We start from the raw sequence: 14,342 nt of genomic DNA on the forward strand, positions 1-14,342 counted from the left end.
TTTTAGAATCCAAACTCCCATTTTTGTGGTCCAGCCCACACTTGGGGTCCCACCACTATTGGCCCCCCTCCGGTTTTGGGGCTCACCTGGGGTCTCAGGTTGTCCAGCAGGACGATGTCAGCCCCAGCCCCAGCAGCCGCCAGCGCCTCGTCCGCACTCGAGCACTCGACCCCCAACCGGCGGGTGAAGCCCCCGGCCCGGCGCACCCCCAAAATCATCTGGGGAAGAGGGGGGGTCAGGGAGAACCCCAGAGTGACGCCCCAGTATGGGGCAGGGTAAAATGGGGGCTCCCCCCAGTCATTCAATTAAAATTGGGCCCCCCCCACTGCCCTCCCCCCACATTGATCCCCAAATTTGGGGTCCTCTCCCCCAGAGTTCCCCAATTCAAGGTTGTCTGCTGCCCCCAAAGTTGGGGTTCTCCCAACTACAAACACCAAAATTTAGAGTTACTCAACACATGATCTTCCCCCAATTCAGGGGTGACCCCCCAGTTTCCCTCCCAAATTGGGAGCCCCCCGCACCCATCCCCCCCCCAATTCAGGGGTCCTCCCACATCAGTCCACACCCACAATACCCCAATCCAAGAGTCTGTCACAAAATTTGGTACCCCCTTTAAATATTGGTGCTTCCCCACCACCCTCGAAATTCGGGGTACCCCAAGCCATCACTCCCCCAAAGTCGAGCCCCCTCCACCAAACCCCCCATTACATCCAGACCTCATATTCCCCACACCCCCAGAATTGGGGTTGTCACACCGACCACCCAGAACCCACCAATTCAAGGGTCCCCCTCCAATCTCCCCCCCAAACTGGGGTGCTGCTCCTCCAGTCTCCGAGTTTCCCCAAAATCCAGGGATCCTGCCGCCATTACCGCCCAAATTCTGGAGTCCCCCCACACCCAGAACCCCCAATTCAAGCCCCCTCCCAATTGTCCCCCCAAGTTCGGCGTCCCCACCTGCTCGAGCCCCCCCGCTGCCGCCGCCAGCGCTCGGTGATTGTCCTTGAGGAGGAGGAGTCCCCCCAAACCTGCCCGGTGGGGGTCAGCGCCCCCCACCCCCAGCGCGTATTTCTCCGCCAAGCGGAACCCGGGCGTGGTTTTTCGGGTGCCCCCCACGACCCCCGCCCAGCCCTGGGCCCGGGCCACCCCCACAGCCCTCGCGGCCATCGAGGCCACCCCGCTGCAGCGCCCCAAAATATTGAGGGCCACCCTCTCCGCTGCCAGCACCCCCGCGGCCGGACCCTCCACCTCGGCCACCAACACCCGCCCGGGGGGCAGCGCCGCCCCCTCGGGCACCCTCCAGGTGACCCGGCACCCCGACACCCCGAAAACGGCCTCGGCGAAGGGGGCCCCGGCCAGGACACCCCCCGAGTGCCCCCCGGCCTTGCTGAGCAGCTGCGCTCGGGTCGCGCTGTCCCCCACGGTCGCCACCGCCGCGTCCGGCCAGGGCGCGTCCTCGTCCAGCCAGGAGCGCGCCAGGGAGCGCAGGCGGTGCGGGGGGGACGGGGGGGCCCAGCCCCGGGCGGGGGGCGGCGAGCGGGCCGGGGGCGAGCGGGACATGGTCCGGGGGAGCCTGGGCAGAGAGACAGAGGCGCTGCTTGTGGGCTGCGGGAGTGGGATTTGGGGTCGTGGGGAGGGATTTGGGATCGTGGGGAGGGGCTGTTGGCGTCCTAGGAGAGTCCCTGAGAGGGTATTGGGAAGCAGGAAGGATTTTCAGGGAGATATTTTGGTCTAGAGGGGTTTTTGAGGTGTTGAGGGGGAAATTTGGGTTGGTCTTTGGGAACCCCAGAGTGACACCCGATCCCTCAGAAGAGTATGGGGCAGGGTAAAATGGGGGCTCCCCCTGTCTTTGAATTAAAATTGGGGTCCCTGACACTGACTGATCCCCACAAATCGGGGTCTTCTCCCCAGTGCCCCCCAATTCAAGGGTGTCTTCTGGCCCCAAAGTTGGGGTTCGCCCAACGACAAACACCAAAATTTAGAGTTACCCAACACACGATCCCCCCAGTTCAGGCTATTGAAGCATTGAGGGGGAAATTTGGGTTGGTCTTTGTAGGATTTGGGGAATTTTGAGGGGTTGCTGCAGGGGTTGAGGGTCCCAGGAGGGACCTTGAAGAGATGTTGGGGTCCTGGGAAGGGCTTGTCGGGAGGTTATTGCTTCCTGGGAAGGGGATTTTGGGCGGCTCCTGGGGGGAGGTTGAGGGTCCTAGGAGAGTCTTGGAGGGGATATTGGGGTCCTAAGGGGATTTTGGAGAAGATTTTTGGTGCAGGGGGGATGTTGGGAGTTTTTGGGGTCCTGGGATGGATCTGGAAGTCCAGGAAGGAGATCAAATGTGGGTCCTGCCCCTCCATGGGCACCCAAAATGTGGGTCCCTCTCCCCCGTCCTGCCCCTTCCCCCCTGCTCAGGGGGGTCCAAAGTCCGGTCCGGAGTGGCCACATCACCCACCCCTCCCCCTCCCCTTCCCGAGACTCCCAGGTGGGGGAGGGGCGCCCCACTGACCTGTCCAGGGTTGGAGGCGACTGAAGCCCGAATTGGGGCTCGGGGGTTCTTACCTGGGGGGGCGTGGCCCGCCTCGCCCCAATGCCCGACCCTGGGCTGTGATTGGCTGCCCTGGGGGTCCCCACCCCCCAAAAAACCCTCAGGCGGTTTGGGATGGGGGAGGGGAAATTCCCTTTATTGACAGCAAATGAGCGTGGCGAGGACATTGGGGACACTTGGGTGGCGCCCCACGGACGGGGGGTGGCACTTGGGGTGACACCAGATGACATCAGGTGATTCCCCCAACCTGCCCCCCCCTAATTCAGACCCTGCCACATCCCATCAGTGTCACGTGGGGGGGGCTACAGCGGCATCGGGGGTGACGGACACATGGGGGTGACAGGAGGTGACAGTGACAGGGGTGTTCCCGCAGTAGCTGTGATAGGAACACTGGGATGTGAAAGGGAAAACAAGGCCGGGGCGGGGGAGTGGCGTGGTGACAGTGCCAGGGGCGTGGTGACAGTGCCTGCGGTGTGATGGTGGCAGTGCCATGGGTGTGGTGCTGGCAGTGCCAGGTGTGTGGTGGTGTCAGTGCCAAGGGTGCGGTGACAGTGCCAGAGGTGTGGTGGCACTGCCAGGGATGTGGTGGTGACTGTGTCACGGGTATGGTGACAGTGCCAGGGGTGTGATGGTGACAATGTCAGGGGTGTGGGGTGGCAGTGCCAGGGGTGTGGTGACAGTGCCAGGGGTGTGGTGACAGTACCAGGGGTGTTCCTCTGGGCGGGGCTGGGGCCGAGGGGTTGGACAAGGTTGGGATGAGGGCAGAAGATGGAGATGGGGGAAGAGAGGAACAGAGGGACATTGCGAGGGGGAGACAGGGAAGAGATCGAGATAGGTGAGCCATGGTGGAGGGGACAGCAGAGGGGACATGGAGATGACAGTGGGGGCAGGGACAAGAGAGGACCCAGACATGGAGTTGGGGACATGGAGAGGACATGGACATGGTGGTGGGGTCATGGGGATGGGGATGGTAGCCAGGAGGAGATGGTCAAGGAGACCTGGAGATCGTGGAGGTGACCTGGACATGGTGGTTTCAAATGTGGAGAGGACAGGGAGGAGGTGGAGGAGACAGGAAGATGGAACTGGGGACAGAGATGAGCAGTGAAATGTGGAGAGGTGGTGGGGACATGGGGAGGACATGAGGGGGGATATGGAGATGTTCAAGGTGAATGGGATGTGGTGGTGGGACATGAGGAGGGGACAGGGAGATGGTAGTGGGGGCATGGAGATGGTCAAGAGCACCTGGAGATGGTCGAAGGGACACAGGAAGTGAGAGGGTGGGGACAGGGAAGAGCTGGAGGTGACCTTGGACTGTGAAGGTGACCATGGAGGTGACCCATGAGCAGAGGGCAGGGTTCAGGTGGGACATGGGCCCATGGGACTGGGGGGATTGGGAATGCTGGGACAGGGGGCTGTGGGGACATGGTGTGAGCAGTGTCAGGGTGATGGTGTCAAGGGTGTGGGTGGTGAAGATGAAGGTGATGATGAAGATGGAGCTGTTGGTGTTGTGGTGATGATGATGGAGGTTGATGGTATTGGGAGATGATGATGGCAGTGTGGGTGATGATGATGTTGCAGAGGATAAGGCTGATGATGTGGGTGGTTGTGGTGATGAAGATGATGGTGATGATGAAGGCCACCCCTGCTCCTTATTGAGGCATTTCACATCTCGATGGGGACCAGCACTGGCAGCGCCATCGGCTCTGGAGTCTCAAAGATGTCACAGTCCAGAGCCTCAAAGACCTCGCTGTGCTCTGGGAGCTGCATGAAGTGGGGCTGGAGGGGGTCACCAGGGGGTCACTGGGCTGGAACACTTAGGGGACACCTTGGGGACACCCAGGCAGGACTCCTGGGGGCTGGGGAGGCTCCACTGGTGTTGGGACTAAGGAGCAGCAGTTGCCCATCCCAAACACTGTCCCCACAGGGGGATTTTGCCAAGAGACAAGCACAGAATGGAGCACCCTAAGGTAAGATCAAGGTGGGACAATTGTCCTCAGGCCATCTTGGACCTTGGGAGAGGTAAACAAAGCTGGGGGATCAGAATGGACCCTGGTGGTGGACAAGGAAATCCAACCCAGCACTGGTGCTGGAATCAGCTGTGACTGGGTCAAAGGGAATTCCAGAGGGGCAGATGGTGACCACTGACCCATGGCCACCACCAAGCCCAGAAACCTCCGGCTGAACAGAAGAGTCAGCCTGAGCCTGGAATAATCAGCACCCAAGGCCAGGGAATCGTTAAACCAATGGCATTAGAGAGGGGTGTAGCCCATGAGCACTGATTCCTGAGTTTGCTAAAATGGATAAACAGGGAGAAGTTCAGAATGACCTCAGGACCCCCCCATCACCTGGAAGCTCCAGGGGAAGAAGGACCAACAGGACACTGCTGGATCCATGGGTGGTGCTGACCTTCTGATTGATCTCTCTCCCTCCCTCCTCCCTCTCTTCCTGCCCTTCCTCCTTTCTCTCCCTGGCATTTCATTGTTCAGTAAATTCCAGACTATTGACTTTGGTCCCATTTGTCCCTGAATTTGGGCAGAGGCACCTCAAGGATGGGATCTGAACAGCCCAAGATTCTTCAAGTGACCTTAACCCCCTCATTGCCAACAGCCATGAAGCCACGAGTGCTGATCCTTGGCCAGGGAAGCTCTGTCACTCCCAGACGGAGCAGAGGAGCCAGGGCTCCAGGCTCCTGGCCATGATCCTCTCCTGCCCCGAGCCCAGCCTGTGCTCCCTGGGGATGGGGCTCCCAGAGCCCTGGGCAGAACCTGTTTCCCTCTGTGCCCCAAACCCTGGGGGCTCCAGAGGCTGCTCTGGGTGCCCCTCGTCCCTCCCAGCTCCAGGGGGACATTCCAGGGTGTCCCAGCCTGCCCTGCCCAGGGCACACAGTGGTGGGGGGGGAGAGAGAGACCCCTGGGAGCCCCTGGAGTCACTCTGGGCATGGTGGGGGAGGGACTGGAGACTCGCAGGGATGAACAAGGGCCACAGAACACACAGGGACACGGAACACGGACATGGGAACACACATGGAGATAACACACAGAGACACAGGAACACTCAGGGATGTGGGAACACACAGGGACACGGAGCACACATGGATACACATAGACGTGGAACACACAGGGATGTGGGAACACACACATGGACAGGGGAATACACACACGGACATGAGAACAGGCACACGTGCATACACAGAGTTGTTTTGCTGAAGGGGTTTATTGATGATTCCAGGGACATTCCCAGGGCTCCCAGGGGATCAGAGGGATTATCCAGAGATGATCATCTCCTCATGCTGCTGCAGGGGGACAGGCCCTGGGTGTCATCACCAGTTCCAGACCTGAAAGGCAAAGCCCAAGTCGTGACACCCGTGTCCACTGGGACACGAGAGGGACCTTGTTCCCACCCCTCTCTTTGCAGGGACCTGCAGCAGGAGAAGGGATTTGGAGCCCCGAATACACCTGGGACTGGACTTGGCTCCTGACATCCATGGGGCTCCCAGAGCCTCTCACCCTGGAATATCCCAAAACCTCCCAGAGCCCTTGCTGCTCCCACAGGGACACTGGGTGTCCCCAGAGCCCCCAGTGCAAGGAAAGCCTTGGGGACAGCTCTGTCCACCGAACCCCAGCACATGGATCAGGGACAGCCCCCTCCATGTCCCTCTGACTTTCCCAAGCTCTGCCCACCCCACAGGGCTCAGGGATCTTTTGTGGAGCTGGAATCCCCCAAGATTTCTCACCAGGGCATCCAGAGGGGCAGCCGGGCATCACTCCCGCAGAAGCTCCACCTGCTCAGCCACGAGGGGCTGGGGAGAAAGGCGGGGTTAGAGCCACACTGGGGGATACTGGGGCTGGTTGGGAGATACTGGGGCATGCTGGGGTGTACTGGGGCACAGTGGGGTGTTCCGGGGTGCACTGGGGAGTGATGACCAGGAGAAGGGAAGCTCTGGGCCCAGCAGAACTGCGGGTACCCACCTCAGACCTCTTCACTCGTTGGACTCCGTTCTTTCTCTGCAGAGAGATGGGGAGATGTCACTGGTCACTGGGGTGTCCCCAGTCCCAGCAAGGCATGGGGGGACCCAACTGGCCCCCAGTTCCCACACTGGTGCCCCAATTCCAGGACTTACCACAATGCATTCACCTGCAGCTCCTCCTATGACTACCTGCAGATGGAGAGCAAAGGTTTAGTCTGGAATGGCCCTTGTGGGACTCAGCGGGTCACAGGTGTCCCCACGCCCCGTGGCTGTCCCCAGTCTGAGGGGGAAAATCCCTTCTGCTCCCCCCAGTCCCACTCCAGGCAGTTTCACCCGATCCCTGTTCCTGCAGGGACCACGGTGGGGATGGAGATGAGGAGAGCGAGGGGAACTTGGGCCCTCCAAGGAGGAGGGGATGGAGTGGGATGTGAGGGCCCCAAAGACACTGAACTGGGGGAACTTTGGGGCCCCTCGGGATGGGGCTGGGGTGTTGAGGGGATGGGAATGGGGGAATGCAGGTGGGGAGGCAGGAATTCCAGTGGGGGGACATGGGGGCTGAAGTGCGAGGTGGGTGGGGCAGGGGAAAGCTGGGGCAGAGGACCAAAATTGTTGGGTTTGGGAGGGGCTTTGGGAGTCCAGGAGGGGGATTTGGGGATACTGTCATGGAGAATGAGAAAGGGAAGGGAGTGGAGGGAAAGAGGAGAGGAAGTGGACTGGGCATGGGGATCTTTGGGGTGACTGGGGTGCACTGAGATGGGTGGGAATACAATGGGGACCCTGGGGAAGGGGCAGCCTTGGGAAGCTCTGGGATGTACAGGCACGCACTGGGGTGCACTGGGATGGCCTGGAGGGTCATGGCCATGAGAGGGGAGGCTCTGGTTCAGCAGAATTCAGGATACTCACATCGCCAACAGCAATGGCACCACCTCACTGTGGAGAGAGCATGAGATGTCACTGGGGTGTCCCCAGTCCTAGTAAAGATTGGGGGTGACCAAACTTCCCCCCAGTTCCCACACTGGTGCACCCAGCTCCAGGACTTACCCCAGCACATAGAGCTCCACCACTGCCATCAAAGGTGGCCTGGGCAAGGAGAGCAAAAGGTTGGTCAGGATTGGCCCTTGAGGGGCTGGGGGGACACAGGAGTCCCCAGCCCCCCACCTCCCACCCATGGCTGTCCTCTGCTCTGAGCAGGGGGTGCCAGGGGATTTGGGAACATCACTGCAGGGTGAAAGGCAATGAACTGAGGGCAAAGACTGGAAAGAAGACCCTGGGAATCATCTGGGGGCTTGAGGGGACCAGGGGCAGAGGGGGAGGCATTTCCCAGTTTGTGCCAGCTCAGCCTGGCTTGGGACTGGAACAGTTCATCCCAGTTTGGCCGAGTTCAGCCTAGTCTGTACTTAAATGAGTTTGGACCTCTTGGTCCCACTTCAGCCTAGTTTGGGACTGGCCTTTGTTCTTGTGTGGGCAAGAGAGGAGATGCTGGGGAGATGCCCGAGGGGATCAAGAGGATGGGATGGGATGGGATGGGATGGGATGGGATGGGATGGGATGGGATGGGATGGGATGGGATGGGATGGGATGGGGAGGCCCAAAAGGACGGGATTTGGGGATAGCAGCACAGGAAAGCTCTGGGGCCCTCGCAGGGAGGAGCCGGGTCCGAGCATCCGTGGGGAAGCCGGGCTCTGGCAGCGGGAGTTGAATTGCGGCAAGGGGAAGGACAGAGGCAATGGTGGCGAGGAGAAAGCGGCTCGGCTCGGGGCCGGGGAGCGCGGCGGAGCCCCTGCATTGGGAAGAGCCCTCAGACCTGAGCCCAGCCCGTGGCTTTGGAGCCTCACCTCGCTCTGTGCCGGCAGGCACAGCAGGATGGAGAAGAGCAGGGCCACGCTGAGCACAGCCACCTTCATCTTCCTCTCGCACTGGGCAGCGCTGGCTGAGGCTGCAGCAGGGCAGGAGCACCTTTATCCCTGCCGGGACTCCTCCCTGCGCCCTCCCTGACAGCCCCCAGGCCAAAGCCCGGCTTGGCACAGCCCCCAGCCCTGGCCACAAGCCCAGCCCTGGCACAGAGTCCATCCCGGCTGGGGCACGGATCCAGCCCCGCTCCCCGCATCCCTGCAGCTTCCTGCACGGGGCAGCTGCCCCTGGAGGGGACCGGGCACCCGGGGGGCCGAGGGGGGCAGGCAGGGATCCAAAGGCAGCTGGGGACCCTGTGGGGACACCCCCACTCCAACACAATCCATCCTCCAACAGCCCCCAGCCCCACACCCCCCATCTCCCGGGACCCCTCCCCTCCCAGAGCGTTCCTTGCAGGACACCCCGGAGCTGAGCCCAGCCCCAAACCTGGAGTGTCAGAGCAGGATTGTCCCTGTTCCCACTGCAGCCCCTGGGCTCATTGGGGCTGCACTGACCCCTCTTCCTGGGGCAGCAGCACCCCGGGATCAGGGAGAAGGGGCAGGGGGAGCACAGCGGGGTCAGGGGCCATGGCAGCAGCTGGGGGACCGGGATCTCCAGTCCCTGCAGGTGCCCTGGGGAGCACTTGGCAATGGTGGCACTGGGACACCGGGGCTGGCCTTGTGGCAGTGCTGGGGTGGTGGCAGTGCCCGGCTCCAGCCCATTCCTGTCCCTGCAGCCCCAGACTGCTCCAGGCCCCCAGGGGAAGATCCCCGGGCAGAGCCCCTGGCACAGCCACGGCCACCGTGTCCTGCTGGATCAGCCCAAGCCCGCTGTGCTGAGCTGGCCCAGCCATCGGCTCCCAGGGGCTCTGTGCCCAGCAGGGCTGTGGCTCCAGACCGGGCTGGCACTGGGACACAGCTCCCGCAGCTCCCCTGGCCCCAGGGATGGCCCTGCCCTGTCCTGCCCTGGTCCCAGCGCTGGCCCTGAGCTGGGGCTGACCTTCCCAGCCCAGGGTCCTGCGCTGCTGTCCCAGCTCAGAGGCCCCTGTCAGGGTCACCCCCGAGGACACAGATCAGTGACAGTCCCTGCCAGGGCTGCCACGAGCTGCCAGTGCCTCCATTCTCCACTGACATTCCGTGACATTTCCAGGACATGTTCCCTCCTCACGGGACACTGACCTCACAGAAGGCACCTGTTGTGGCACAGGTCAGAAAATCCTTCAGGCATCTGACTTGACTGTTTGCATTGGATTTTCCTGCAGAGCCAGCAGTGACCTGGAAGATTTTCTCATCCCAGCAGGAATCACCGCCTGAGTGATTCATGGAGCTGGATCTGGCCCCTTCCCTCTTCCCAGGAAACCAAGAGCTGCCAGCACAGCTCATCCTGCTGCTCCCAGACACTCACAGCTTTTGCTAATGGATCCATTTCTGATTTTCCAGTATTTTAAATCCAAGAACCACAAATATTCACAATACTTCAGTTCTGGTGTGAAATTATCCTGCTTTGAGGCAATAAATCCTGCTTGGGGCAATAAATCCAGGTTCCTTCCTCCAGTGCCTGGCAGTTCCTCTCTGGGAGCCAGGAATGGGGACACTGGGGATAAGGATGGGGACACTAGGGGCAGGGTTGGGGACTGCAGAGTGGGATAAGGACAGCAGGGGCAGAGATGGGAACAGCAGGAATGGGAATGGGGACACCAGGAGTGGAATGGGGACAGCAGGAGCAGGATGGGGTCAGCAGGACTAGAATTGGGACTTGCCGACCACACCCAGCTCCATCCCTCAGGATTCATTTCCCAGTCTGTGTCCCATGTCCGAGGTGTCCCCAGGAAGGTTTGGCCACGTTGGGCTCCTGGAGGGGCAGTGGGATGGGGGGAGGGGTCAGGCCAGGCCTCATTGTGCCCAAAGGTCCTTGAGTGTCCCAAAATTGGGGCTCAGGATCTTGGAGAAGTTCCCTGGCCATGACATGGGCACGAGATGGCCGTAAGATGAGAGTGACCATGACACAACCACAACCCTGACCATGACATGATTTGGACCAAGAGATGACCATGGGTTGGCCATGGCAAAACCATGGCTTTGAGGTGACCCTGATGTGGTCGTGGCCATGAGATGACCATGAGGTGACCATGACATGATCATGAGATGACCATTACAGTGAGATGACCACAAGCATAAGATGATGGTGATCAGGAAAGGACCATGACCACAAGATGGCCGTGACCATGAGATGACCACAAGATGACCTTGACACCACTATGGCCATGAAATACTGAAGGCTGTGAGATGACCATAACAGGATCTTGACCTAGAGGTGACCATGAGATGATCATGACACAACCATGGCTGCGAGATGATTGTGACCATGAGGTGACTGTGAGGTGACCATTAGGTGACCATGACCATGAGGTAATGGTGATGACCATAACTGTAGGAAATAAGGAACGCCTTAGAGAATAAGGGCCTCTTCTATTTTTGTTAAATCCTGTTCACTATGTTCACTTTTATCCACCAAGAGGCACTCTGGGAAGGGCTCAGCTGCTGGTCAGATGGCCAGAGAGTGGGGTGGTGGTCACCTCGTGTGTGAGGCAGTGATGGGCTGGGGAGATGCGTGGACACCACATGATCAGAGAGCTGACTGGGTCAAGGGACACATCAACAGTGACACTGCAGTGACAGGCAGCCAATGCGGGCTTGTTTCAGTAAAGTTTGGGTTAAATTTCAGTTATGTTTGAATGACACAACATAAATGATGGGCCACCTAACCGGGGAAGGACAATTTAGCCAACCTGAGGAGCAAGCAGCAGCAGTCCCCAGGCAAGTATTCAATGAAGTTAAAAATTTTTGTTAAAAGCATTGGTCCATGTAGCAGATGGCAGCAATCCTAACTCAGAGTATACTAATATTAGGCAAGAGCCAGGAGAGACATACATGGAATTTATAGACCAGTTAAAACAAGCATTGGAAAAACAAATCCCTGATACTAGGACCAGGAACAAGCTGTTAGAGACATTGGCAGTAGCTCATGGTAACTGAGTGTCCAAAGGTGTTGCACACCCTGCCACGAGAAGCACCACCAATGATCCTCCAGATGATCGAGGCGTGCAATCGTCTCGGGATGAATGTGGCAGCAGGACAGGCCCAGGCCATGGGGCAAGGAGTTGCAAAAGCCCTGGTGGCTGTGCAGTTTCCTTTTAAAGCCCACAATCACAGTACCAACCCACATGCTTTGCATTTCTGAAAAGACTGTCCACAGAGAAAAGGGAGATACGCAGTTCCTGGTCAAAACGAACCCCCGGCTAAACAGTTTTCTTTTAAAGGCAATTTCCCCAGGCTGCCATCAAAAAAACTTGCACTGGAGCATGAGCCAGCCTCGTGCTGTAACAGAAATCCACAAGCTGATGATGCTGATGACCACCAGTGTTAGTAAAAGAGCCTGAAACAAATCAAATTTTAGGACCATTTCAATTAATAATTGGGGGAAGGGATACAGTTGTGTCTCCACAGATAGAGGACCTCGGTGGATACCAGCCAAAACCATCAAACCTTACCTACAGCCAATAAAGGACAACCCACCAGAAAATTCCAGTACTCACAACTCCTAACAGCAAGTCTTTAGCGAACATAACACACCAGGAGACTTTATGATTATCTGTTCCCACCCCAAATAACCCCTCTTCAACATGGCTGGTATGTCTGGCAATAGATGAGTGGCCAGTAAATAAAAAGGCCATCTGTAATATGCAAAGGAACAGTCCCATTGGTAAGCTGAAATACAATCCTGTAGATTTTTGAGATTCGTGGCCTCGCAGCCTTCCACATGCACCATTAGAGGCTCAAGAATTGGAACTGTTTGGCTCAGCTCGAATGGATTACTGCTTTACCTTTCATTATAGAAAAAGAGTTCAATTGGTAACATCTAATGGTGCTAAGCCCCAAATTGTAAAACCAGATGAACCAGCACTGTGGGATGTTTCTCCCCACCATCCAAGGTATAAAAATGAGAGCCTATGGTGCAATTATACCTCATGACATCCATCTAAATCGATGCCCCTTTGCAATTACCACCAGGCACGTTTCTTATTTGTGGGGACAGAGCATGGCCTGCCATTCCATCTCGTATTAAAGGCAGCCCATGTAGCCTTGGTAGGCTTGCTTTACTAACTCCCAATGTCACAACACTAATTGGCAATGACAAAAATAGGGAAATAAACCGCTTTGCACATCAGTTCCAATTCGACTGTACCAGTGAAATAGAATTTTGGAATAGAGGACAGAGGATTGTTGCCTCTGCTTTTGTACCGTGGGTAGCTGCTGCACAAGCAGTAACGCAATTAGGAAAATTAGGATGTTGGTTATGTAAATAAACCAATGCTACTTCTATCTCTAAATGACCTTTTAACAGATGTTGACAGCCTAAGACACACAACGTTACAAAACAGAGCTGCCATAGATTTCTTGCTGTTGGCACACGGATGCCAAGACCTCGAAGACATGTGCTGCATGAACCTTTCAGACCATAGTGAGTCTATACACAAAAGTATTCAAGTCCTCAAAGATGGGAGTCAAAAAGTTAAGAATTTATGATGACAAAGACTGGTTTGATGGACTCTTTAAAAGTTGGGAAATCAAGGGGTAGGTGTTGTCTATAATGAATACGGGGTTACTTATCTTCATAATTGTTGTCATTATACTGTGAGTTGTTCCTTGTCTGTTAGGATGTTTTTACAGAGTTTTACAAAAATCTTTCAGTTCTATTTTTACAGTTAAACAGAAAGGGGGAGATGTGGGAGTCAGCCTGACCAGTATCCCAGGACAGGCAACCATCACCAAAGAAAAATTATATCCCAACCCTAAACCTTGGGAGGCATTTGTTTATGTTGTGGTGACCTCAGAAGAATGTTATGAAGAGTTATGGGATTGCCTATGTTAATACCTCATGCATATTCCTAACCCTCATTTCCCAGTTAATTATCACCTCTCCCAGTTCCAGACTGTTCTCCCTTCCTTGTATCCCCATTGGCCCTCAGCTGATGCAATGTTCCACCCAACCTACCCCATTGGATCCTACCTGCCCTTACTCCACCTCTGCCCCACTTTCCCCTTTCCCCATTGGACCCTAAGCTCAACTCTACCCCCTCCCTTACCCCATATTTACACCTTGGACCTCCCTGTATCTTTGTCTTCAACCCCAGGCTCCTAAAGTGACCTTGTCCTCTCAGTTGTTGTATTTGGATTTTTGGGCCTCATCCCACATTTACTTTCATTATTAATAAATTTTTTTATGTTTCTGAGTTGTGGTTGTTGTTCCGTTCTTCTTTAATTTTTGCCACTTCTGCCCTGATATCTGCAAAGCCTAAAAAGGATTGTTGGAGACCACCCTCGACCCCTGATATGAGATGACCATGACAGAACTGTGGCCATGAGATGACCATGACCATGAGATGACCATGACACAACCATCATCCTGAGATGACTATTACAGTGAGACGACAATGGACATGAGATGATGGGGATCAGGAGATGACCAAGAACAAGAAATAACCATGATGCAACCATGACTGTGAACGAGATGATGGAGATCAGGAGATGACCATGAGGTGACCACAATATGACCACTGCTATGAAATAATTGTGGCCACAGGATGACCATGACCATGAGATGATGGCGATAAGGAGATGACCATGACCATGAGATGACCATGACCATGAGGTGACCATTACTGAGAGTTGACCATGAAGATGAGATGATGGATATCAGGAAATAAATGACCATGACTGTGATGATGACATGACTGTGACTGTGAGATGACCAAGAGACGGCCATGACTATGAGAGGACTGTGACCATGAGATGATGATGACACAGCCATGTGGTGCCCAGGATCATGCAGTGACCATGAGATGACCATGACACAACCATGGCCATGAGGTGATCAAGAAATGTCCA

The sequence above is a fragment of the Sturnus vulgaris genome, unplaced genomic scaffold, assembly GCF_052056855.1.
Source record: "Sturnus vulgaris isolate bStuVul1 unplaced genomic scaffold, bStuVul1.hap1 Scaffold_198, whole genome shotgun sequence".
Taxonomy (NCBI): domain Eukaryota; kingdom Metazoa; phylum Chordata; class Aves; order Passeriformes; family Sturnidae; genus Sturnus; species Sturnus vulgaris.